Source organism: Heterocephalus glaber, unplaced genomic scaffold (genome assembly GCF_053883595.1).
Source record: "Heterocephalus glaber isolate CG9 unplaced genomic scaffold, H.glaber_assembly_v1.0 deba00001600, whole genome shotgun sequence".
Taxonomy (NCBI): Eukaryota; Metazoa; Chordata; class Mammalia; order Rodentia; family Bathyergidae; genus Heterocephalus; species Heterocephalus glaber.
Genome location: NW_028258372.1, coordinates 16,119,611 through 16,145,089, shown reverse-complemented (window position 1 = coordinate 16,145,089; position 25,479 = coordinate 16,119,611). Strand labels below are relative to the sequence as shown.

At 34.8% G+C, this 25,479-nt stretch overlaps 1 protein-coding gene across 11 annotated transcripts in view; it reads right to left on the bottom strand.

Moving 5' to 3' along the window:
• Positions 1-25,479, bottom strand: part of Rasal2 (RAS protein activator like 2) — a 330,126-nt gene that overhangs the window by 68,664 nt on the left and 235,983 nt on the right. The gene's annotated exons all lie outside the window — the stretch shown is intronic.

The following is a 25,479-nucleotide window of genomic DNA, read 5'->3' as shown; positions in this document are numbered from 1 at the left end:
GGGAAGGGATATACAATCCTACCACATACCTAGAAAGAGAACTGTAAATATTTGGTGAATAGCAGCATGGACTATCTATGATGTATCACTGTACCACTCCAAATATTTTTTAAACACTAGACACTGCTCCATTCATTGAGAGAAAAATGTAGACAAACATTTCAATCTTAAGTAAAACAATCTAGATGACTAAAGAAAAATGCTTATGTTATATTCTGTTGTTTTTGATACCCAAAGAATAAGTGTAGGGCTTGGGTGTAGTTCAGTGGCTTAGCAAACATGAGGCTCTTGGTTCAATTCCCAATAACCTCCTAGGAGTACAAAACCGCCTAGAAAATATCACATATATGATATGTATTTGTCAAAGTGATTTTGTATTCCAGCTCATTATAGGTTTATAAAGATTGGAGGAAAGAGAAAAAAGCTATTTTTAAAAGTACAATATTACTTAGAGATAGCCATGTGCCTGGTCTAATTTTAGTGTCACTAGGGGAGTTCTCTAAGGCAAAGGCTTTATTTACTATTTTCTATGACTCAGTCAGAATGAGTCACCATATTTTCTCATAAGACTAGATAATAGAATTCTATTAGGATGGTTAAAGTTGGTTCAAAAATCATTAGCTTAAGTGGAGATAGAGTCCAGGGACTTGACAAGGAGTTATAAAGGAACCAAAGATAAACACAAATTCTACCTTAGAGGTGCTTGTAATTGAATATATATATATTTGTAGATTAGCTATGGCTGAAGAATCTCTGATCATAAGGATGTATCAATAGCAATCTCCAAAAACAATATGAAACCATTTCAAAAAAACAAACAAACAAGGATAGAATATCCAAGGACTGTGGCACAACTATAAAAGGTGTAACATACATATATAATGGGAATACCAGGAGAAGAAAGTAACAAAAGAAATATCTAGAATGATAGAGTAGACGTTTTTCCAAATTAATGTCAGACACCAAATCACAGACCCACAGAGAATGCCTCTCTGCATAAATGCCAAAACAAATAAACAAAAAAACCACTATACTTACATGTATTTCAAAGTAAAGAAAAACAAAGATAAAAATAATTCCTGAAAGAAGCCAGAGGCTTGGAAAAACCACTTTATGTATAGAAGAAGAAAGATAAGAATTATATCTGATTTTGTAGAAACCTTGGAAGCAAGGGAAAGAGTGAAGTGAGATATTTAAAGTGGTGGGAGTAAGAAGCCAAAAACCAAAAAAACACCATCCTAGAATGCTGCACCCTGTAAAATCACTCCTCAAAAAGAGGAAGAAAGATGTTTTCAAACAAAAACTGAGGGACTTTGTTGCCAATAGACCTGCCTGGCAAGAAATGTTAAAAGAAGTTCCTTAGAAGGAAAATGACATAGGTCAGAAACTTGGATTTCCCTATAGAAAAGAAGATACTGAAGAAGGAAGAAGTGAAGGAAAAAGAAAGCCTTTTATTTTTCTTATTCTTAATTGATTTGAAAGATAACAATTTGTTCAAAATAAATAGTAACAATGTATTCAATTATGTATGCTTATGTATGTATCACATATACATTTATAAGTAAAATGAATAAGGCCAATGATACAAAGGATGGAAGGGAGAAATTAAGATTATTTTGTTACAAGGTACTCACAATACCTGTAAAGAGGTATAATGTTTCTTGAAAGTGGATTTGGATTAGTTGTAAGCATATATAGCACACACTAGGCCATCCACTAAAAAAAAAGTAAAACTAGTAATATAACTGATATGCCATGAAGGGAGAAAAATAGAATCAAGCAAAATGCCCAATTAAAACTATGAAAATCAGAGAAAAAGTGAAGGACAAAAACAGAACACAGCAAGGGCAATAAATAGAAAATAGTAAGAAATATGGTAGACAGTGATCTATGTCAGTAATTACTTCAAATATCAACAGTCTAAATGCACCAATTCAAAGGATACTGTCAGAGTGGATCAAAAAACAAGACCCAACCACATGCTGTCTAAAAGAAGCCCACGTTAATGCCCCCGCCGCTGCACCCTCGCCTCCGCTGCCCTGGGCACCACTGTCGCTGCATCGCCGCCGTGTCCCGCGGCCTGGCTGCCTCGCGTCTCGCCGAGTGAGAACGTGGTGAGGGCGGTTCGGCACTCCTCTCTGTAAGTATACTTCTTAATTACCTATCAGATTTCAATTGCTTTTTATCAGTCTCTCTTAAATCAAAAGTGGAACTACAGAAATAGATGGAAGTATGAAGGGGAAATTTTTTAATGTGCTGATCTTGAGCTGGCCATGGAACATAAATATGCAAGTACTTACTTGCTGCTTGCTGCCATGTGCCTGCCCTGCTTTGCCATGGACTGTTTATCCTCTGTGATGACCCTCTGCCATCCCACCATGCTTTGGAGCCAGCCAACTATGGACTGAAACCTCTACTAACTGGACTCTCACAAGCCTGCTATCAACTTAACAGCCATGTCTACACTGATCTCAAGATTCAACTGGGAAAAATTTCACTTCTAAGCTAACACAAGATTAGTTGCCATCAGCATTCAGTACCTAGAGTGTTGACAGACTGAGGAGCCTCAGTTTCTTCTGGGAGTTAGCTTGAAGCTACATAAATTCTTTGCAACATTGGAGCACTTAGAATGGCAAGCTGAGAAAGAGACAGACAGAGAGAGGCACAGAGAGAGAGACACACACACACAGAAGGACAGAGAGATAAAGACAGACTATTTGAAAGGGAGAATATCAGAGTACTAGGAAGATGAAAGTCACAAATTTTTTTGCAACTTAGTCATAGAACATAAGAAAATTAGTGTTATGAAATTCTATTTCTTAGAAGCAAGTTATTAGGTCAGGCCACATTCAAGGAAGGAGGGAGGTATGCGCAAGTGCGTGAATACCAGGAGAAAGTGATACTGAAACTGTCTACCACTTACCCAGCACCTAATACACTAGGAATTTCTTGTTTGCTTGTATATCATCAAATATCCTTTATCTGATATTCCTTCCTTATTTTTATTCTCACTTTCATAGTATATGAAAATTTCCTCAGTCAGTCCTTATTTCAAAAAAATTTTTAAATTTAGTTCTACAGTTAATCAAAATATCCTTATCAAATCTTGAAACATTCTCTATGTTGATATAAAAATTTTCAATCTTCACACTGTTTATACCTGTGATTTGTACTTGTCACATTATTAATAACCTTATCTTGTTTGGAACTATTTATGCTTCTATACAAATAACATAATGAAGTCTCCCTCCAACAATAATGTAAATCAGCATAAAGATTCAATAAAATATCAGAAAACACTTTGCAACAACACACATAAAAGTACCATTTAAAATCCATACAGGTGTTGTAGTAGGAATTTTATTATGGAAATTAAAAAGCCATTTGTAATAGTAAAAAAAAAAAGAAGCCCAAGTTAAGTATAGAGATACACAGATTAAAAGGTATACCCAGCCAACAACAACCAAAAGAAAATATGAGTAGCTATAATCTCAGAGAAAGGAGATGTGAAATCAAGGAAAATTTCCAAGCATTAAGAAGGGCATTATGTAATGATAAAAAGGTCAATTCTGGGCCGGGGATTTAGCTCAGTGGTTTTGTCGCCTGCTGCGCAAGTGCAAGGACCCAAGTTTGATCCCCGGTACCCCCCCAAAAATAAGGTCAATTCTCCAAAAAGACATGACAATATTTACTATGTGTGCCTAACATTGGAACATCAAGGAACATGAGACAAAAACTGGTAAAGAGATGTACCACTGTGACTGAAGACTTTGATACCTGTTATGGTTTATATTTAGATGTCCATCCAAAGCCTTCTGTGCTCAGAAGGTGGGGTGGGGCTTTTGGGAGTGACTGGACTATAGGTGTATGACACTGGATCATGGGTGTGTGATAAGGGATTAGTCTGCTGATTGGGTGTGGGTGATGAATTTACTGAAGAGGGAAGACTCACCCTAGGTGTGAGTGGCACCATCCAATAGGCTTGTAGCCTGGATGGAATAAAATGGGAAAGAAGGAAAACTTGCTGCTTTCTGCCTGTCATTCCATGCCCCTCCACCAAGTTGCTTCGCCTTGGAGCCAGCTGACTATAGACTGAAACCTCTACAAACTGTGAATTGAAATAAACCTTTCATCCTTTAACTTGTGGGTATTGGGTATTTTGTCCCAGCAATGAGAAAGTAACTAGGACAATAACCCCTCTATCAGAAATGAGCAAACTGGGCCAGGGATTTAGCTCACTGGATCTGCCATCTGCCTCACAAGTGCAAGGACCCGAATTCGATCACAGGTACAAAAAAAAGAGCAAACTAAGGATGTACGAAAACAGTGAGCTCACAGCTGAACTTAACTGCACCATCAATCAGCCAGGTATAGTTGATATCTACAGGTTATTTCATCCTACAATAGCAAAATACCTGTACATGTTCTTCTGAAGGTCACAGGGAATATTCAAAAGACAGACTGAATTCTAGGTCATAAAACATATTTAAATGTAAAAGAATAAAAATCATATGCTATCTGCTTTCAGATGACAGTGGAACTAAAACTATTAGTAACAGAAATATGACTAGAAAATACATGGAGAACAAATAACACAATTCTAAATAACATATGGGTCAAACAAGAAATAGAAAATTAAAAGACACTGTTAACTATATGAAAATAAAGCCATCCCACCTAAATTTGTAGGATGTAGTGAAAACAGTATTTAGGAAGGAATTTACAGTACAATGCTGAATATATATATTAGATAAGAAAGATCTAAAAACAATAATCTCAATTTTTACCTTAGGAAACTAGAAAAAGAAGGAAAAAAAAGCAAAGGAAGCACAAGAAAAGACAAAACAAAATTTAAAGCAGAAATCTGTGAAACTGAAAACAGAATTTTCTCAATCGAGAAAAATCACTCAAACAAAAAATGCTTCCTTGAAATGAGCAACCAAATTGCTAAGCCTATATCTAGGCTAAGAAAAACAGAACACAAATTACTAATATCAGAAATTAAAGAGGAGACATCACTACAGATTCCCATAACCTTTAAGATGATAATAAAGCAAAACAAAATAACGACTCTCTCCAAAGAATCAATAACTAATTACATTTACAAATAAAAAGCATCAGGTTCACATGATCAACCAGTGAATTCTACCAAATATTTAAGGAAGAAATTACACCAATTTTCTTATCATCTCTTTCAGAAGATGGAAGCAGAGCAAAGACTTTTTAACTCAGTTCTAGGTTCACAAAAAAAACCAGACAAATAACAACAACAAACTGAGTGGAAGGTACAAAGAGTTCCCACAGCATCTCTGCCCCATGTGTTGTCACTTCTGCTATCAACCTCCCTACTGTATGGTTTATGTCTAGATGTCCCCCTAAAGCCTCATGTGGTCATAGGCTATTTTGGAGGTGGGTGAGTCTAGAATGCTGATTGATTCATGGTGGGCTACGCCCGAGGGCTCTAAGATTAAGGGCATGAGGGCCTGGCCTAAGTGGTCTGAATAAGATAAAAGGGGCCGAAAGACACTATTAAGGTCTCTTATTGCTTTGCTACTGTCTGTCTTCCATAAACTGTTGGCGTTCTGCCACCCTGCCTTGGAGCCAGCCAATTAGGGATTGAAATTCCTATAAACTGAAAGCTAAATAAACCTTTCTTTCTCCCTTTAACTTTGGGTGTTGGGTATTTTGTCTCAGCAATGGGAGAAAAGTAACTAACAAACCTACTAAAGCATTTGTTACAACTGCTGAATGTGAATATGCACTGACATTATTACCCAAACTTGACAGTTTGATGTGAACCTAATGGTTTTGGACAAATGTAGGATGATATTCACATTTACAATTGTGTGATAATACAATTACAGTAGATGTACAGTATCGTCACTGTCCTACATATCCTCTGTGCTCCATCTATTTATCCCTTACCACCCCAATTCTTAGCACCCACTTACCTTTTTTTACTGACTCCATGGTTTTATTTTTTCCAGAATATCAGATGGTTGGACTCATGTAGTAGGTAGACTTTTGACTGGACTGATTTCTTCCACTTAGTAATATGTGTGCATTTAAGTTTCCTCTAGGTCTCTTCTCTTCCCTCTCTTGTTTTTTTTTTTGTTTTTTTTTTTTTGCTTTTCACTTTTACAAGTTTCTACTTGAGATGTCCTCACTCTTAGAGATTGTTTCCTCAGCTGTGTCTTTTCTCCTACGAAGCTCATAAAAGACATTCCTCATTTCTGTTACAGTGGTTTTAATCTCTAGCATTCCTTTTTGGTTTCCTTTTAGAATTTCCATCTTTCTGTTTATATTGCCCATCTGTTATTCAATGTTGTTTATTTTATCCATGAGAAGAGCCCTTAGTATACCAAACATAATTGTTTTAAATTCTTGATCTGCTAATTTCAATACGTGAGTCATATCTGAGTCTGGTTCTGGATATTTGCTCTGTCTGTTTAAAATATGTCTTCTACCTTTTAGTATGCCTGTTATTTTTTTTTTTTGATAGGCATGATGCAGTGGGTGAAAAGAATTGTGGAAACTGTCCATTTAGTAATGAGGTGGGATGGTAGAGGAGGAACATTTTGTAGTCCTATGCTTAGGTCTCAGATTTTAGTGAGCTGGTGTCTCTGACATGTGGACTTCCTAAGTGCTTCTAAGTACTGATTTGCCAAACTTGCCCAATTTAGGTGTGATTGGTTGGCTACAGAGGGCTCAGGATATCCTTCCCTCAGGATAGTTAAGCTCTAGTTCAACAGTTTCTCCTGAGGGCAAATCTTGTTAAGGACCTAATGCTTTTTGTCTTTCAAAATGATTTCTTTTTTTTCTTCCTTTGCAGAAAGTTGAAGGAGATTTTTCTCTGATATTTGCTGTAGGAACCTAGTAGAATTCTAGGAGGTAAAACTAAAAAAAGTGGCCTCCTCTTCCCTTGGAGTTCTTTTCTCTCAGCTTTCTCTACCCTGAGCCTCCAACAATTCATCAAATGCAGTTCAAGGTTCCCTAACAGGAAACAAGAAGTATTGCCTTTGTTGGATACATATCCAATAATTACAAAGTAAAGTATAGTTGTTTTAGGAATACAGATAAGAGAATGTTTTTTTTTTTGGTTCCAGGGATCAAACTCAGGACTTCGTGCTTGTGAGGCAGGCATGGTGCCACTGAGCTAAATCCCTGGCCCAAGAGCAATTTTAAGAGAGCACAGTGATTAGTTTATGGAAAGCAGGAGAATCTATTACAAAATTCTGTTTACCTCTTGATGTTAACTAAAGCATAGTTTTTACTTGAGGATACTGTTTCCCTTAAAACACTATTTGTAGAAGCTGTTCATTCTCTTGCTCCCAATGTTCAACGATACCCAAGAAGAAGAATCTGGGCTTTTTCTAGCTTACCATGACTTTTTCCAAACCATCGTTCTATTAAATCATAGCCAGAAGTAAAAGCATCTTCTTTGAGGTTCACACCATCTGAATCTGACATCTGCTATCTCTTTGCTGCTCTTATATTTCAATCTTCAATTTTCCTTTATTCATTAAGGACTTTAGCCCTAGCTTGGAATCATTTTTTCTTTCAATATCATGCTAGGAAATAACTGTGTAGCAATGAGTTTAGTACCCTAGCTTCCCAATTCTCGACTGCAATAACCAGTATCCTCTTCTTTAGCTACCTACTCTTATATCCATACTTGCCATTCAGAGATCCTCCATTTCAGAGGTCGTCAACAGTAATATTCTTCTTTCTGACCTTTCTCCTTAGCTTTATATCTCTCATATATCTCTTTCTCCCCTGCATCTACTCAACTTCACAGAACAATAAATAAAGAACATAATAAATAAAAGACAAGAGTTATGTAACGGAGTTAATGATATTAAGTGATCAGGATAGGCCTTATAGAAAAGAATTACATTAGAGTAAAAACTTGAAGAAGGTGATTTATCCTGAAGATATTAGAGGGAAAGGACACAGAAACAGACTAGGCAAAGTCTTTATGGCTGAAGCATGCCTACTAAGTTCAAGGAAAAGCCAAGAAGTCAGTGTGGCTGGAGTACAGGAAGTGAGCAGTGGGTAGTGGGAAATAAGGTCAGAGGCAGCAAGGTGAGGGGGTGGAGGTAGTAGTGCTTCCAACAGTGATAGCGAAAGTGGTGATGGTGTGCAGATCCTGTAGACCATTGTAAGGTCCTCACCTTTTACTCTGACTGAGAGAAGCCAAGTCCGAGGAAATCGACAATGAGAGATAAGACAATTTAAAGCAGCCATAGATATGCATTTTATTTTCTGAGAGAAATACTTTTAGCTATGAAAATAGAAACGTGCACTAATTTAATATGAAGTTTAAAGTAAGAAGGTGCAATAAATGAACAGTTGTTTCTTTATCAATGGTTGATCTCAACAGCTAAGACACAGAATATGACTTTTCTAGAGCTACACAGCTGCTAAACGGCAAGCATGATTATTGAACCCTTCCTTTTTAAACACTGTACTATACTAATTCTCCACAGTCTAATTCCTCTTAAAATAGTCTAAGCACTATAACTTATTTTCCCATATATACTTTCTGCACAAATCTTATAGAATTACATATCATAAACCAAGAATGCAGTATAATTCAAAATATAAGGAAAACCCCCCCCAAAATACAAAACAAAGCCAAAAAGCCCCCAAAACCCACTGTGATATTTGACTTACAAGAATTTCTAAATAACTAAATCAAAATGAAGTGAAACCTATTAAAACCACTATTGTATGTAACATCTTGGGTCACTGAGTAAAAAAAAAACCCCTCAATTGCAAAATTTTATAATAGATGGATGCCAGTAAGAAATATAGAGATGTGAAGACTATAAATGATGCCTCTACAAGTTTACTACAAAAATCTAACAACATAAATGGAAACAAAGAAAAATTATAAAATGATGCATTCTCTAAACACCAACCTAAATTAAAAGTATTCTAATAAAACACTCAAAACAATTTCCACAATATTCAGTTCTCCTTTGAAATGCTGTTGCCACCATTTACAATTCTTAAAAACAGTAAAAAGCGCATCCTAAAAAATACATTGTCACAACAATTGATACTACTAAAATGACTTTAATTAGTTAGTACTTACTGTTTTCCTTCAAAATAAGGCTTAACACTAGCAGCTGTCAGTGAAAGAAAAAGCCAAATGTTGCCTTTCTCTGGAGCTTGGTAAATCTTAAGATAACAAAAGTTGTTCACTAGCTGCAAATTGGAGTAACCCCAGAAGATTAACTTGGCTATATGGGCAAGATTAGTAGCTGAAATAAAACTGCTGCTATGTAACCACTCTCAGAAGCCTCAGTGGTGGCAATAAGAGACACTGACTTGCTGGCATCCTAGCACTGCTGCTGTTCCCTTAAGACAGGGAGAAGTGTCACCACCTTTCACAGGAAAACACAGGGATGTGCAATGAAACTGCTTTATTTCTGCCTGTGACTTTTTCACATCAGCAATCACACAGGGATTAAAGGCAATATTACAGCAATTCTAAGTGACTAAGTCATTTTAATAAAATGTTATACAACTCACACTAAGAAAATGCCATCTTGTCAACTAGAAAGGACCCTGGTAAGAACTGTTTTATACTTGCTTTTCAAGTTTTAGTTTAATGAGTATATTAATCCATACATTTTGCATATTTTATTAGGATTCTACCTGAAAAGAAAGACTTTGTCATATATACATCATTCCCTTTCATATTCTTAGTATAATTGAGGAATTTGTTAGATGTTCAATAAGTGTTGACTAAACCATAACTGAAAAATTAGCAAAGAAAAAGGGAAAGGAAAGGGCAATTGAAAATGTTACACTCTACTTTCCAGTCATCACTGTAATTTGAACTTCAAACAAGATGGGAAACTCCAACAACAAAACAACAAAAAGTTTCAAAGTGCTTTACAGTTAACACTTTCTATATGGGTAATTTCTCTCTTTTTTTTTTTTCTTTAAATTTAAGCATCAGAGAGAAAGAACGGCTTCTATCACAAATTACACTTCTCTAGCTTATAGTTAGCAAATCAGAATCTGTGGGCTTAGGGTCCAGTGATTTACACACTTTTTGGTTTGTTTACTTTGTTGCTGTGTGGTGCTGGGGATGAAGCAATGCCTTGAGCCAGCTAGCCAAAATCTCTTATCATGTGGTGCACCCCCAGCCCAGTGACCTACATTTTTAGTAAGCATTCAAAGTGATTCTTTTTTTATTAAGCAAAGTAAAACTTACTATGAAACTTTTAAACATACAAAACACAGAAATCAATGAACGCATGCCCAGAACTAAGATTGAACCAGCATTAACTAATTGATGTTATTATATATTACATTATAAAATCTAAAATATGTACATTATAACATGTTAAAACATGTTAACTGATATGTTAAAATTTGCTAGATGGGCAAATGAGAAGATATGTAACACATTCTTATTACTAATAATATGCTTTATTTTAGAATATCATCATTTATAAACAATGCTTTGTCAGTTCTTTTGATTATCTTCCTGCTAAATTATCTCAAGCCTTTTACTTCCAACTTTTATGTATCATCTTTTAAAATAGGATTATTGAAGTACAATATACAAGACAAAATTCACTACTTGTAGCTGAATTTTGAAAAATGAACTTGATGAGTTTTGACAAATGTACTCCACAATGGCAATACAGACCATTTCCATCACCCCCAAATTTCTTCACACTCTTTTCTAGTCAAATCTTTCCTCTCACTGAGCTCCTAGAAACCACTAATCTGATTTATTCCTATAGCTTTATCTTTTATAGAATGTCATAGAAATGGAATTATGCAGTATATAGTCTTTCACTTTTCATATTTTTTTGAAATCTATACATTTTGTTTCATATATCAATGGTTTGTTTCTTTTTATTCCACTGTATGGTTATAGCAAAATTTGTTTGTCCATTTGCCAAATGGGTTGTTGCAAATTTTGGACTACTAAGAATAAAGCTGCTATAACATTTGAATGTCTTTATTTAGATGTGGTCTAGGAACCACTGAGTTAAAAGTTTGGTTGGAAATTCAGAAATAATAGGAAGAAAGGGTAACTTTTTAAGGGGATAAGTTTAATAGGATGGAGTTGGGGAAGGATACTGAGAAGGGAAGGAATCTCTGATGCTTTTTTCCTTTGACTATGAAACAAATTTAGATTTCTCAGTTACTATCCTCATTACTATTCCTATTTTGAATTTGAATAAAATCAGCACAGTCTCCATTAGTCATAAGAAAACACACTCACTGATAATGAGGAGCCGAGGTAGCCTACAGAATTGAATATTCCAGGTACCCAACTTTTCCTCTTTAAACACCAGGTTTTGTTTTGTTTTAATACTTTTGAGGGCTTTTCTACTTCAGATGGACTGGATATTTGGATTACAAAAATTTGGAAAAACAGTGTAGAGAATTTTCTTTTGCCTAGCTTCCCCTAGTCTCACATAACCATTGTATAATTATGAAAACTAGGAAGTTAAGGTAGATGCCACAGCAACATAAATTATAGACTTACTGGAAGTTCACCAGTTTTTCCACTGCATTAGTTTTCCACTGCTACTATAACAAACTACCACAAATGTGATAGCTAAAACAGTACAAATTTATTATCTTATAAAGTTCTGTAGGTTAGAAGTCCCACACAGATCTCGCCTGGCTAAAATCAAAGTTTCAGGAAATCTGCTTTCCTTTCTGGATGATCTAAGGGAAAATCTCTTTCATTTTTTTGCATTCCTTTACTTCAGGCCCTTTCTTTCATCTTCAAAGCCATCAACATTACATCTCCGTGAAAGGTTCTCAGCTTTTGAGATCCCATGTGATTGGACTGGACCCACCTGGGCACTTTAAAGTAATTTTCCCATTTCAAGGTCCCCAACCTTAATTACATTGCAAAAGTCTCTTCTGCCAGCCATGGCATAAGATAATATGTTAACAAGTTCTGTGTGTTAGGATGCAGTATATATGGGTGTGTGTGTGTATTATTCTACTTTCTACATATATAGTAGTTTATGCTATCACTCTCTCTTGGGTATGTATTTAGGTTATTTCTAATATTTTGAAATTAGAAACAATATTTCAATAAATGGAGTGTTTCTCAAAATCTCACCAACTGAATCTGTTGTAATATTTTAATAGTTTTTGTCAGACTGAAAGGTGAAATAGTATCTCTATGTTGTTTTAAAGTTTGCATTGCTCTGAATATAAATGAGTTTGAGCATTGTTTTCATATTTTAGGACAATTTTTTTTTTTTTTTGGTACCGGGGATGGAACTTGGGAACTTGCGCTTGCCAGGCAGGTGCTGGAACCACTGAGCTAAATCCCCGGCCCCTTTAGGACAAGTTTTATGTCTTTTTCCTTAAAGAACAACACCTCCCTCCCCATATACATGTATAATTTTTCTACTGAGTTTTGTAATTTGGCCCTTGATTTTTTAATATTTCAAAAATTTGTTGTGGATATTTTCTCCTGATTGTCTTTTAATTTGTTATGCTTTTCTTTTTTCTTTTTTTGCCATCCAGCTTTAAAAAAAACTTTTTGTATAGTCAAATTACCACTCTTTCTCTCTTTTTTAAAAAAAATTGTCTTTAGCAGCTTTTCAGTGACCATTCAGTAACCCTATATTCAGGTTAAAGAATCCACTCATGTTTTCTTCTAGTAGTTTTTGACTTATTTATTTTTACATTTAAATCTCTAATCTATTTGGAATTTACTCTTATGTCAGATGTGAAATACACATCTAACTTCATCTACAGTATTTATTTCAAGTATCATTGCTCAAAAAACCATTCTTGATTTCTCTAATAATACTTGATCTCTCTCACTTATTATCTAAAACCTTTTGTTTATACTGCTGTTTTCTTTTGTCTTGACCTTAATTAGTTCTATTACTATTTTATATCCCTACTGAATCTTAACTACTGAAGCCAAATAAGAATAAAAAATTGAGCACATTTTCATATTTCTGCAATGCTTAGCACACAGTAGAATACTAATATATATTTGCAGAATACTAATGATGATTAACCTGGATTATTAAGAAAAGTCCTATTCATTTCAAAATGTAGGGAAATATCTAATACATTTGAGGAAAAAAACAAACCACTTAAAAGTTTCTTTTCTTCTTCTTTTTTTTGTGGAACTGAGGACCCCAGGGCCTTGTATATATTAGGCAAGCAATCTACCACTCATTTATCCTCCAACCCCCCTCTCAAAATTATTAAAATAAAACCAAATATGGTATTTAAAGAGGAAAGATTCAGTGTTTGGAATATTCACTTCTGTATATTCATCTCAGTTCCTCATTATCAACGAGGTATATATTTTCTTCTAACTACCACAGACTGTGCTGCTTTTACTCAAGTTCAGGATATGAATAGCAAGAAAAATGGTTTAAGGAAATAAAAAAATAAGGAATGATAGGTTAAAACTTAGAGAACATTCTCCCAAAGTGAGGTCTATTAGACAACTGGACAGTCTCCCAGAAGTTATCACGGAAGCCTGAAAAAGCATTAGATAACATAATGTAAAAGATTTTTTTTTTAATCATCGGGGAGATGGACTAGATGGATTTAATTGAAGTTTTCCATCTTTTATTTGTAGGACTCTAAGAATAATAATATCACAGATGGAGGGAGATTGAAGCCAATTAGTTATTTTAAAAAAATAGAAGCCTTACTGCCTCTGGTGAAATAAAATACACATAAAATCCGTATTATGGATGGTGGAAAGCAAAAGGATAATGTGAACAATAAAATTACTAGTATCTACCAGAATATACTATTTTTTGAACAAATGAGGGAAAGAAGGGAGAAATATAAAATATGATGAAAAGTATGGTGAATCTTTAAATTTTAAAATGCAATGACAGTAAAAGACATTGCCATTAATCCCACTTGCTTTAAACACACTTATCCACTGTTCTTGCCACTTTCTGAAGCAGTTCTGGAATTCCTTTTTCGCAGTATCTTCAGTTGTGATGTCATGGCTGCCTCAATGTTCTAAATCAATTCAAAATGTTTACCTTTCATGGTCATTTTGACTTTGGGAAGAGCCAGAAGTCATATGGTACCGTACTGGGTGAATAAAGTGGATGGGACAAACCATAATGTTTTTATGAGCCTGCTTTTCCATTGGAAGCATGCATCAGGAGTGTTCACCATATTTCTGATCACATATTGTAGAGACAATTACAAAAGAGTACTTCTAGAACTGCTTCAGAAAGTGGCAAGAAAGATGGGATAACTGTGTTTGAAGCAAGGGGGAGTATTTTTATAGGGATTAATGATAATGTGTCTTACTATAACAAATTTTTAAAAATTAAAACATTCACTATATTGTTTGATCCTTAGTACAAAAAAATTCACTATATTTTGATCACACCTTGTACATTATAGAAAATATTTCATTAGGTATATTTATATTACCTCTAGAGGATATTTCCTAATTGTACTGTTTCTAATACTATAAACCTTTTTTCATTATGAATTCAGGCAACAAAATATTAAAAATTGGTCCTCAGTGTATATAGGAGTCCCTTTTAACTGCAAAAAGACTATAAAGTATTCACATAATATTTCAATATAAGAAAAGAAATCAAAGGCATTAGAAGAAGTCAAACAATTTCTTCTTGGTTATAAAAGTGTGATGTAATAGCTGAATATGAAGTAAAAAAAAAACCAGTTCTTTTCATTCATTTGCCTATTCTAGGTACAAATTCTTAAATGCTAGTAATATTAAATCCTTATACTGGTACTATGGAAGAATTAAAAAGACAGGGTAACACAAGCCCTAAATATAATAAGATCAGAAGAGTTCAAAGTCTTTTTCAAATGCAGCCACCTGATTTTCATGAAATATGCTTTTGGTCTCAAATGGGCAAGTCAGTAGCCAAGGCTGCTAGGACATACTATCTGATTTGACTTATATTTCTGGTCCCCCAACCAATTTAATTTTTAAACAGTTGAGAGGCAGACCACATTCTTACACAGCCAATTATACCTTCAATGAGAAGGAAACACCTAAGAAAGATAGTTCCCCTGACTCATTCTTTGTCATTATTCTCATAGGGCTTCCAAAAAAAAGAAAATTCCTTCTACTCACTATATTCCACCCTTAATTTTATTTCATTTAACAGGTTAATTGTAGAACCTTAAAAAAAGTTTACAATGTTGATTAATCCAAAACTATGAGCCAATCAAAAAGCTACTATGGTGTGTGAGGTTAATGTCTTTGCAATGTGCATATCTTGGATAATCACAAATGCCACCTATCCACTTAAGTTTTTATACACATATTAGGAAGAAAAAAAATCAGTTCTGAGGCCATAATATGAATAAGATATAGTTTTGGTCTTCTAGAAGAGTGGTTTCTAAATTGTTTTGACTGTATGAAATGAATAAAATGTTGCTGAGTAAGCATTCCTAATATATTTACTTATAAAATATAAGAATGTTCTGATGTATGATTATTACTCAATAACATAAAAAATTTTAAAGGGTGAAATAACAAATCAAACATTTAATATGTTCTTTCTAAGTACCAAATGGATTACAGGTGTGCCCTCTGAGGTGCACAGAGCCCATTTGGGATGCCATCAACTAGAATATCACAGACCAGGGAAGGCAAATATACAAATAATAGCTCTACGATATAATAGTATCAATGATACAATGGATAAAATACTTCACATACTTCAGTGGGAAGACAGAGAAGGTCAAGGCTAATGTTGCCTCAACGGGGCACTGGGGCTGTTTTTAAATGATGAAGCACTGCAGGAGGGATAGAAGGTGGACTTCCTAGGCACTATTGTATAGAGACCTGAGAAAACTTGTTTGGAGAACTCATAGGGATGATATGATGAAACATGGGATGTAGAGAGCTGGAGGTGAAGAAGGCAATATTGGGTATTCATAAATGAGTCTGAAAGGGTAGGCCAAGGACAATGAAAGGCTCTCTGTTAGAGTTATCTTTGCTTTTTATCATTCTGTAACAGCTCAACTAAAAAGGCTTCAGGAAACTGATGAGTTTTGAAAAAAAAGGTACTTCTGTGTTAACACATTCAAAAGAGGTGAAGGAGGAGGAGAGGAGATGAGCAGAGAAAGAATCCACTGTGTAAACCAAATAAAATGTTTAAAATTTGGTCATGTTCATGGACATGGGATTGTACAAAGCTACTGAAAGTCTTTAAACAAAGGGGAGACAAGTAATGAGGCTAGATTCTAACAGGACCACTCTAGTAGTAGTATAAAGGTTAAAGAGTGTGAGGAGGGACTGGAGGCCAGGAGATGAGGTAAGAGTTTCTACTGTACTATACAGGTCCCACAGCACAATTAGAGGGGCTTTGTGCAAAATGAAAATGCAGGGGCAGCTGTTCAAAAATCAGGAAAACAATGACAATAAAGATACTACAGTAGAAAACTTTTCCAAGTCTCTCCACCTGCCATGGTGCTTTCTAATTGCTACTTAATGTCACACTAGTTTGGATATCCAGCATATTTAAGGAAAGTGGAGCTTGAGTCGACCACTTGGCCATCCTGACACTCTCCAGGATATTTAAGGATAAGCGGAGATCTTTACATATGCCCAGGGCCCTAACCCAGGCCCAATGCTTGCCAGGTTCCTCTTTGCCAGTCACTAAATAACTGCGTCATGCCCTGTCCCAGGGCAGCGATGTTAAGCCAGGCTTTTTCCTTTTCCACTGCTGTCACTGCAATTCACCAGGTAACTGGATTGGGGTGAACCTGAGGCTATTCCCACCCCTGACTAGTGACCGCTAGCTACCTATCATATATTCCTAGAGCTGATGGTCAGGCCTACTCCTTCAAGCCCTGCTCCAAGACACCACAGAATGTGCAGCCTAATCCCTCATGCTTGTGTACAGGCCCTGCAAGGGTCAGAGAATAACAGCTGTGGTGGGGTGAGTAGAGGAAGGGAGGCAGGCAAGAAGAAAGTGGGCAGTAGAGAATCCATCCCAGGGAGGCAATGGGCCACATAAGTCTCTGTTGATTCTAGGTCCCCATACATGTTATTTGTCCCACTGGACTTCAATCATAAAAGAAATCCAAAGATCAGTCATTAAGGATTTCAATATAGCAACCACAAAACACTGAATGCCTTGTACGGGGTTTTCTGAGCACAGGAGCTAGGTTCTGCACTGGCCTCATGTTCCTGAAGATTACCTTGGTACTGTTTCAGGGAAGGAATAACAAGCACTGATAACTGAAGTCAGTTAATTGCAGTGGGGCTGGAAAAGAGGGATGGATGAACTTGCAGTGGTCAGGAAGAAGACCTGGTGACTGATTTTGAGAACGAAGTGTGTATTATGTCCTTTAGGGTTTTTGGCTCTAGGAACCAAAGAAATTTGCAGTACTACTACAAGATTAGAAATTAAAGGGGAAAAGTCTAATTCATTGCTATACAGAAGTCACAAAGACTATCCTAATATGAGATCTCAGCATTGTGCCATTCAATAAGTCTACATATAAAAAGCTTTATAACAGAAACAGACTATAAGGTGAAAAAGGTCAATTTCTTTAATAGTCATGAACTTATAGAAGAAATTACAGAGTATACTACATAAAAATATGAATAATTTTTAAGATATGAAAATTTGTTGATAATTTGTAAAAATTGAAAAAATTCTACATATATGACACTGTTACACTTTTTTCTTTTTAAACTAAATATTATGCTTTCTATTTCCACATCCTTGAGTTAAAGTATATGGTATTAAATTCCTTATAGAAGGCAAAATTATGGTAGTTTACATAAAAATGCAACTATGCAAATCAGTAGACTACCTACAAAAATTTTATAGAAAATAAGCAGTCAATATATAATGTGTTTTGGTGTCTCTAACTCTCCCCTCAAATACATTTTATTTAATCTATCTAAAACATCTCAATTTGTAATGAATCTTAAAAAGTTTTAATAAGATTTTATATTTTTACCCTAAGCTTTCTAAAGCTCGTATTCTAATTTAATAGTTTTGAGATATAATTCATATACCATAAAATTGACTCTTTTAATGTATACAATCCAGAATGTTTTTGTGTACTTGAAGTTGTGCAATCATCACCACAGTCTAATTCTAGAACATTTTTATTACTTCAAAAGAAACCTCACACCCATTAGCAGTCAATTCCTGTTTCCCTCTACCTCAGCTCACCACAATTTGTTTTTCTGTCTCTGTAGATTCGCCTGTTATAGACATTTCATATCAATATGGCCATACAAAAAGTAGCCTTTTGTGCCTGGCTTCTCTTACTTAGAATTTTTAAACGTTCATTCATGTTGCAAATGTATCAGTACTTCATTCCTTTTTATGGCTAAACAGTATATCATTATATGGATAGATTACATTATTTATTTATTATTATTTTTTGGGATCAGTCAATGTATATTTGGGTTGTGTCTATATGTAGCTATTATGAATAATCACACTATGAACAGTCATGTAAATTTGTGCAGACACACATTTTCTTATGCATATACCTAGGAAAAGGAAATGCTAGGTCATATGTAAAGTGTTTAACCTTTTGAGAAAGTGTCAAAATGTTTTTTAAAGTGGCTGTACCATTTTACATTCTTACCAGCAGTGTATGAGGGTTTGTTTCTCCCTATTCTCACTCACACATATTATTGTCCTCCTTTTTATTACAGTCATCCTAGTGGGCATCAAGTGCTGTCTCGGAGTTTTATATTTCCCTGACTAATGGGATCAGGATCTTTTTATGTGCATATTGGCCATGTGTTTACCTTTTTGGGATAACTATTTAAATTCTTTTGGAAGCTTTTCTTTTACCAGCTACTCAATATCCTGACCTACTTGGGTGAATATTTCTCATGATTTTGAGAGCACTGTGTACTCTGCAGTTTTTGCACACAGTACAATGCTCCACTTGAGCCATGATGGTGCTGATTTAACTGTTCTATTACAGATTTTTCTACCTTCTTTAGCTGTCAATTACAGAGGGAGGTGTTTTGAAATTTTCAATAATACTTGTGGATCTATGACTTTTCTTTCAGTTTTGTGTTTTTGCCTTATGTAGTTAGGTGCTCTGTTTAGTGAAATATGTATTAAGAACTATTCTTGTTAGCCTTTTATATCATTATATGATCACTGTAATCCTTGTTTACTAAGAGGTACCAATTGAATAGTGTCAAATTAATATGGTTTCAGCATGTTTATCTGTTTGCACAATTTCTATTTATGTTTTTATGTTTCTTATATTTTAAAAATATTTGCATGCTTTTCAGCTGATAAATAAAAAGTATTAAATTAAAAAATACCCTGGCCAAAAGATCGTATTGCTATTTTAATCAAATAATCCCCTTGTGATGAAGTTCCTTTAAAATGAAATGTAATGTAAAACATAAAAAGCATCTGAAAATCTAGACGAGTGGTACTGGCACTGATTGTAGAATTAAAGGGACCTACAGTAGGAAGGCATCTTGGAGGTATTATTGTTTACTAGTTATGCTACCATTTTGCTGAGTACATTTAGGAAGGACAAAAGTAACTTTTTTGTACAGTTAACCTTAGCAAAATCAAGAAATTGTCAAAATTTTCTTTTCGTATTTCTAGTTTCTTAACTTCTGTGAAAGAGGAAAGCATTTGATAACAGTTGTATGTATCAGCTATACTTAGTGGTTAATTACATGCCCCTTGAAGCAGGCATTATTAGCCCTTGGAAATATTTCTCTCTAAGTGTAGACTGAAAAGTGGTGTGTCCCCCCTCCCCCATTAAAGCCAAGAAGAAATACCCTTGTTTGGAGCAGAGAGGGGCTTTAAGAGCCTTATCTATAAGAATGGCTATAAGTGAGTGCATCCCATCTTCTCAAAGAGTTCTCTTCCCCTGGGTAAGATAAACTGTAATCTAAAGTCAGTGCTGCAGCAAGTCTATTTCTAGGGATTACCATAGTAGATTAAGGAAGGTTTCTTTTACTCTGATTCTTTCAAGTAAGATTCTCAGCAATATTTTCTGCCAAGTCTGCTCCCTTTTCCTCCGGGTATTTTCCAATTCCCACTCTGTCCCCTCAAGGGACTGTATCTGACCTTATTCTTTTTTTCTATGCTCTAAGGCTCACAGAGTTCTAAACTGTATATTTTCTAGAAAATTTATCATTAAATACCCACTATGATTACAAAATGATTTAAAGGTATAGTTAATATTTAATTTCTTCAGACCATAATTTTTCTTTTCTGACATTTCTATGGTTATATTATTTCTACCTCTGGCAATAACATGTTGATAGACATAATATGAATATATATTTCTATATTATATATTCATACACATATGAACACAAATATACTCTTTACTAAAAGAGAGATCACTGCAGGGTGATTCTATTACAGACTTTAACTCCTCACAGATGGTCAGTGAAGAGAAGGAGAAAAGATGGATAAAGAGCCTTTAAGCACCAGGGGAAATAACTTTAACTGTTCCTCTGGAATATAATAGCAATGATAATATAAAAATTGAAATAGTTTTGCAGCTTGGATGCTATGAATTCAATTTCATTATTTTACCCCTATGAAAGATTCTTAGCTAGTCAGAGGTCACTTTGCCCCAGCAAAGCCAAGTACTTTGTAAATTTAAACTGGTAATCTGAACCGACCATAGCAAGCACAGATGAGCAACTAATATGAAGTGCAATGATTCATATGCAACAACGGGTCACTGAGAAAAAACTGCTTATAAGTTTCTTATGTCAGACTTCAAGATGAAAAGAAAACCACTGGTGTTTACAGGTAAGACACTAAAATGAGTTCTTAATATTTTACCTTTAAGACAGTTTTCAACCCTACATTGCACATTAGAATTATCTGAAACCCTGTTTAAAAATATAAGATGACAGGTACGATAGTATACACCTGTAATCCCGCACCCTGAGAGGATGAGGCAGGAGGATCACAAGGGTTTTTGTTTGGGTACCAGGGATTGAACCTGGGACCCTGGGCTTGCGAGGCAGGCAATGGAGCCACTGAGGTACATGCCCCCCGCCCCGGGGGTGTGTGACAAGTTTGAGCCCACTCTGGGAAACTTAGAGATCTATTGAGACTGTCTCGAAATAAAAAAGAGAGAGAGAGAGAGAGAGATAAAAACCAAAAACATTGACCAAGAGGTAGGCAGATTGGGCTCTATACCAGAGGTTATGACTTACATGGTCTGAGGTGGATTCTAAGTGTCAGCATATTTTTTGAAGTTCCTTAAAGAGATTTTTATGTAATACCTAGAGATGAAAGGTTTGGATAATAAACACCTTCTGGTCTTTACTATGTGGGCATGAAGCTCTGATGATATTTAGTTTGGAAAGGCACTTATGTAGATTTTAAAGGGGATTCTATGCAAAATGAGATCAATACCAACTGAGCCTGATGTCTTTATGCCTGCAAAAGGGCGTATTTCTTCTTAGAGGATTTTGTAACATTGTTTATGTTTTATTTTCCCGACTTTTACTGTCTTCTAAAAATGGTGAAGTTTTTGTCTTTTGACAATCTTTATTTGATTGGGAATGCTCAGGTGTGACAGTGATAGGAATATAAGGAGGGTTACATAGGAATATTCAGCTATTACTGCCTTTGTTCAACTATGCTTTCTGGTTGTCTTGGCATATTTCGTAGTCCCTGAATTCTTTCAGAGCTCAGCTCAAAGCTAATACAAATGAAGCAGCTGTGGCTGCATTGTGTTTTAGTGACATGGAAGGCCAACTTGGACCACTGTGTTATGGAAATGAGAACACTAAGCTGAGCACCTGGCCCAGAACACAAGCAGCTCTCTTTTGGCCAAAGCCAAACTGATGGTATCATCAAAGTGGAAGTGATACAAACATCATAAATATCAACAGTCATTTTATAAATGGAATATGAGGAAGTTTGTTCTAAAAGTTCAGACACTGGGAGATAAGTATACAGAATTATAAGACACGATCATTTTCCCTTTCTGAATTAAATGCAAGTACCTGGATAACTTAAGATAACTCAAGTGTTCCTCATCACCTTTGCAAAATCATTTAAATGTAGTTTTAGCAATGTATAAAATATATGAAGAATGTTTTATTTAACGGAAAACACAAGTATATACAAGGCAAAAAGTCTAGCAAGGTGTAAAAGAAAACGAAGTATGATCTTTTGAAAGAGGCAAAAACTATTCAAATGACTAATGACAGTTTTTGGAGAATTTAACAGTCAAAACTCACATCTGCAAAAACTCTGTGAGCATATACATGTGTATAATACCTAAAAGCTCAAAGAAATACTCCTAAAAACAAACCATTAAAGAATTTTATCCAGTTCAAGTCTCCAATATGAGTACACACAGTATACATACATAAAATACCATAGCTCTGAATTCCAATGTTAATTAAAATTTCTTTTTGTTGAGATAAAAGATCTAACCATTCTGCACAGGCATAATTGTTCCAAATAATATCTTATTAAATGCTTGTTAAATGTTATTAAATATTTATTATTCCATTTTACGAGACATTTCAGTAACACCAAGAAAGCAAGCATGAGATAAACTCATTCTATTTGGATATTTCCATAACTCATGAATATTTTATTCATTTAACAATTATTTGTTGAGTATTAACCATATGTAAAGTACTGTATTAGACACTTGAGGGTGTTACAAAGATGATCAGATACTGTCTAACACATTGTGTTGTTAATAACTTGTATTACCATGTTTCCCACTTCTTTATGAATCTGGTAATTTTTCTCTCTTGTTACCAGATCACAGGCTCCCTGGGAATGGAAAATTCTGTTTTCATTTCTGTTTCCCCAGTATAAAACACAGTACACCAAGAACGTATCAATAAATGGTGAATCACTAAGTAAGCACTCAATAAATGTGTAAATAATTTCAGTCAGGACTTGTTAAAATCTATTTCATCTGGTCTCAGTAAGTCTGAAAATTGGGAAGAATAAGGTCCTTTTTGAGGGTATACTATTATATCTTTGGGGAGTCCACTTGATGAGTGATGAACTTAGTGCTCATCAAGTAAAAAAATTTGAATCTGAGAATCATAAGTACTTGTGCTGAAATATCACTTCTCTCTCTTCATAAACTTAAATGGAAATGGATATTCAAAATACTGTATAAATAGTATAAAGTTAAATACCTCAAAGTTTGGCTCCCTTTGTGCTACAGACTTTCTCTTACTCAGAATCTACAGTTATTAATTCCATAAACATTTTGTGTTCTCCTGAAAACATTTCATACTTCTAATCAGAAATATATTTAAGTCATATTAACTACTGGTATTACATGGAAACTAAAAAAATGGAAATGTACTTTTACAGATATCCAAATAAGTACTGTAGTACCTCATTTAGCTAGCATATGTTGGTTCCTCTTCAAAATATAAATTACTTGGCCAGGGATGTAGCTCAGTGGCACCGCACCTGCCTTGTAATCGCAAGGTCCTGAGTTCAATCCCCGGTACCAAAAAATATATATGTATATAAATTACTTGTCTATATCTACTATGATCAAGGAGTAAGGCATTTCACAAATCAGATTTTTCTGGAAACAAGTTTTATAAACATTATATACCTTTAAGATTTTAAATATTTTCAATGGGTAATTATCACATAATATACAGTTAGTCTGAAAAAAACAGCATGACAAATATAGCACCATTTTTTCTTAATGATTCAGGATCATCACATCAATGTCACTTTCTATACTATGTACCATCCCAAAATACAATGGTACCCTTAAGTTTATTAATAAATGTAAGGCTATTTGCTTTTGTACTAAATGGATTCAGATTATTTTTATGCTTCCTTACCCCTTTCATTTTCTCTGCTTCCTCCCTCTACTCATGACTTTTTTCCTCTTTCTTCTTTTAATCAGTGTGTTCTGATGGTTATTTTTCAAAAAACTAGATTAGGGCCTGTCAATGGTTAAATTCTCCCAGGAAGCTCAGTGTATGGATTTTGTGACTGCAATTTGCTGGCCAGAAGCCCTTTCCTTTCCTATTTTATTTTTTGTGGTCCTAGGATTGAACCCAGGGCCTTTACACTGAGTTACATGCCCAGCTCTTATTTTATTTTTTTATTCTGAGGAGGGACTCACTAAATGGCTAAGTTGCCCAGACTGGGCTCAAACCTGTACTTCTCCTGTCTCAGCCTCCCAGAGTGCTTGGATTATAGGCATGTGCTTAGCTTCCTTCCTCATTTTTCTTAAGACCACTAAATGGGTACATGGTTTTTAAGTAGTGCTACCTTTCACATATATGCACATTATTATGCTATAACTTTTACTCAAGAATGATTAGTCTAATTATTGAGATAAATCTTAAATTAACTATCAATTTATTGTTTAAATAAATGAAAATTGTGATTCATAATTAATTCAAAGTTTGAAAGTCTGACTATAAGAGTTGGGATGGGACATACTTCAGTGTCACCATATTGCAGGTAAATATTCTTCATTTATTAACTTTTTATAAAACATTTGCCATTTGGTTCTAGCATAATGGTGTGAAAATATCAAATTCTAACTGAATCTTAAATTCAGCTAAATATAGTATTAAACTCTGTATTTGGATAGTTTCACTATATTGGTGTCTGCTTCATCAGGAAAATAAGAAGAGCATGGGAAAGGAAAAAATTGCTTATTCTTGAAGAAAATAAAATATAAATTGCTACATCTATGAAACAAAGAAATTTATTATAAGACACACTGGATCTGATGTTTTAAAATTCCTGCCATAATTTGATTAGAATATTAATCTAACACTCACTTGTGATTTTTAAAAATGAGAAAATTTATTAAACTTTGTAAGGTATCACAGAAACAGACATGCACAAAATGTACATGCCCCTAAGGTGAAAGAAGAGGAAATTTTGTTGCCTGCAGTTAATACAAAAGAAAACACCAATTTTGTTTAACTTACATGTCAAATGTCAGTTTATACACTTCAAAAAGTCAGTTAAACTTAAAAGGTTATCCCAACTTAAAAAAGAAAAAAAGTATTGGAATAAAGAAAGAATGCACCAGGTAACTCAGCTGAATGAAGAAGAAGAAGAAGAAGGGGGGGGGAGGAGGAGGAGGAGGAGGAGGAGGAGGAGGAAGAGTAGAAAGAAGAAAAAGAAACGAAAACTACTTTTTTTTTCCCAAATAGAAATGACTATTTCTACTTTACACTGATTTTTATTGTACCTAGAATAATGACCAACCTCTTAAAGCAATCTTTTCAAGCATAACTTCTAGTATGTTTAGAAAGTAAGTACATTTCTTGCCCAATAAACAAAGAAAAGACTTAAAACTGGGTTACTCAGAGTTATAGCACAAACATCCAAAACCAGGCCTCCACCTACTGGCCAGCTGAGCTAATCACCTATGGCCCTTCCACCTCAGCATACTTTTGTGCTAAATGTTGGTTCTTAGTACTGTCTGACCAGTCTAAGGAATTACCTTCTTTCAGGTTATTTCTTAAGCACTTACACTGTC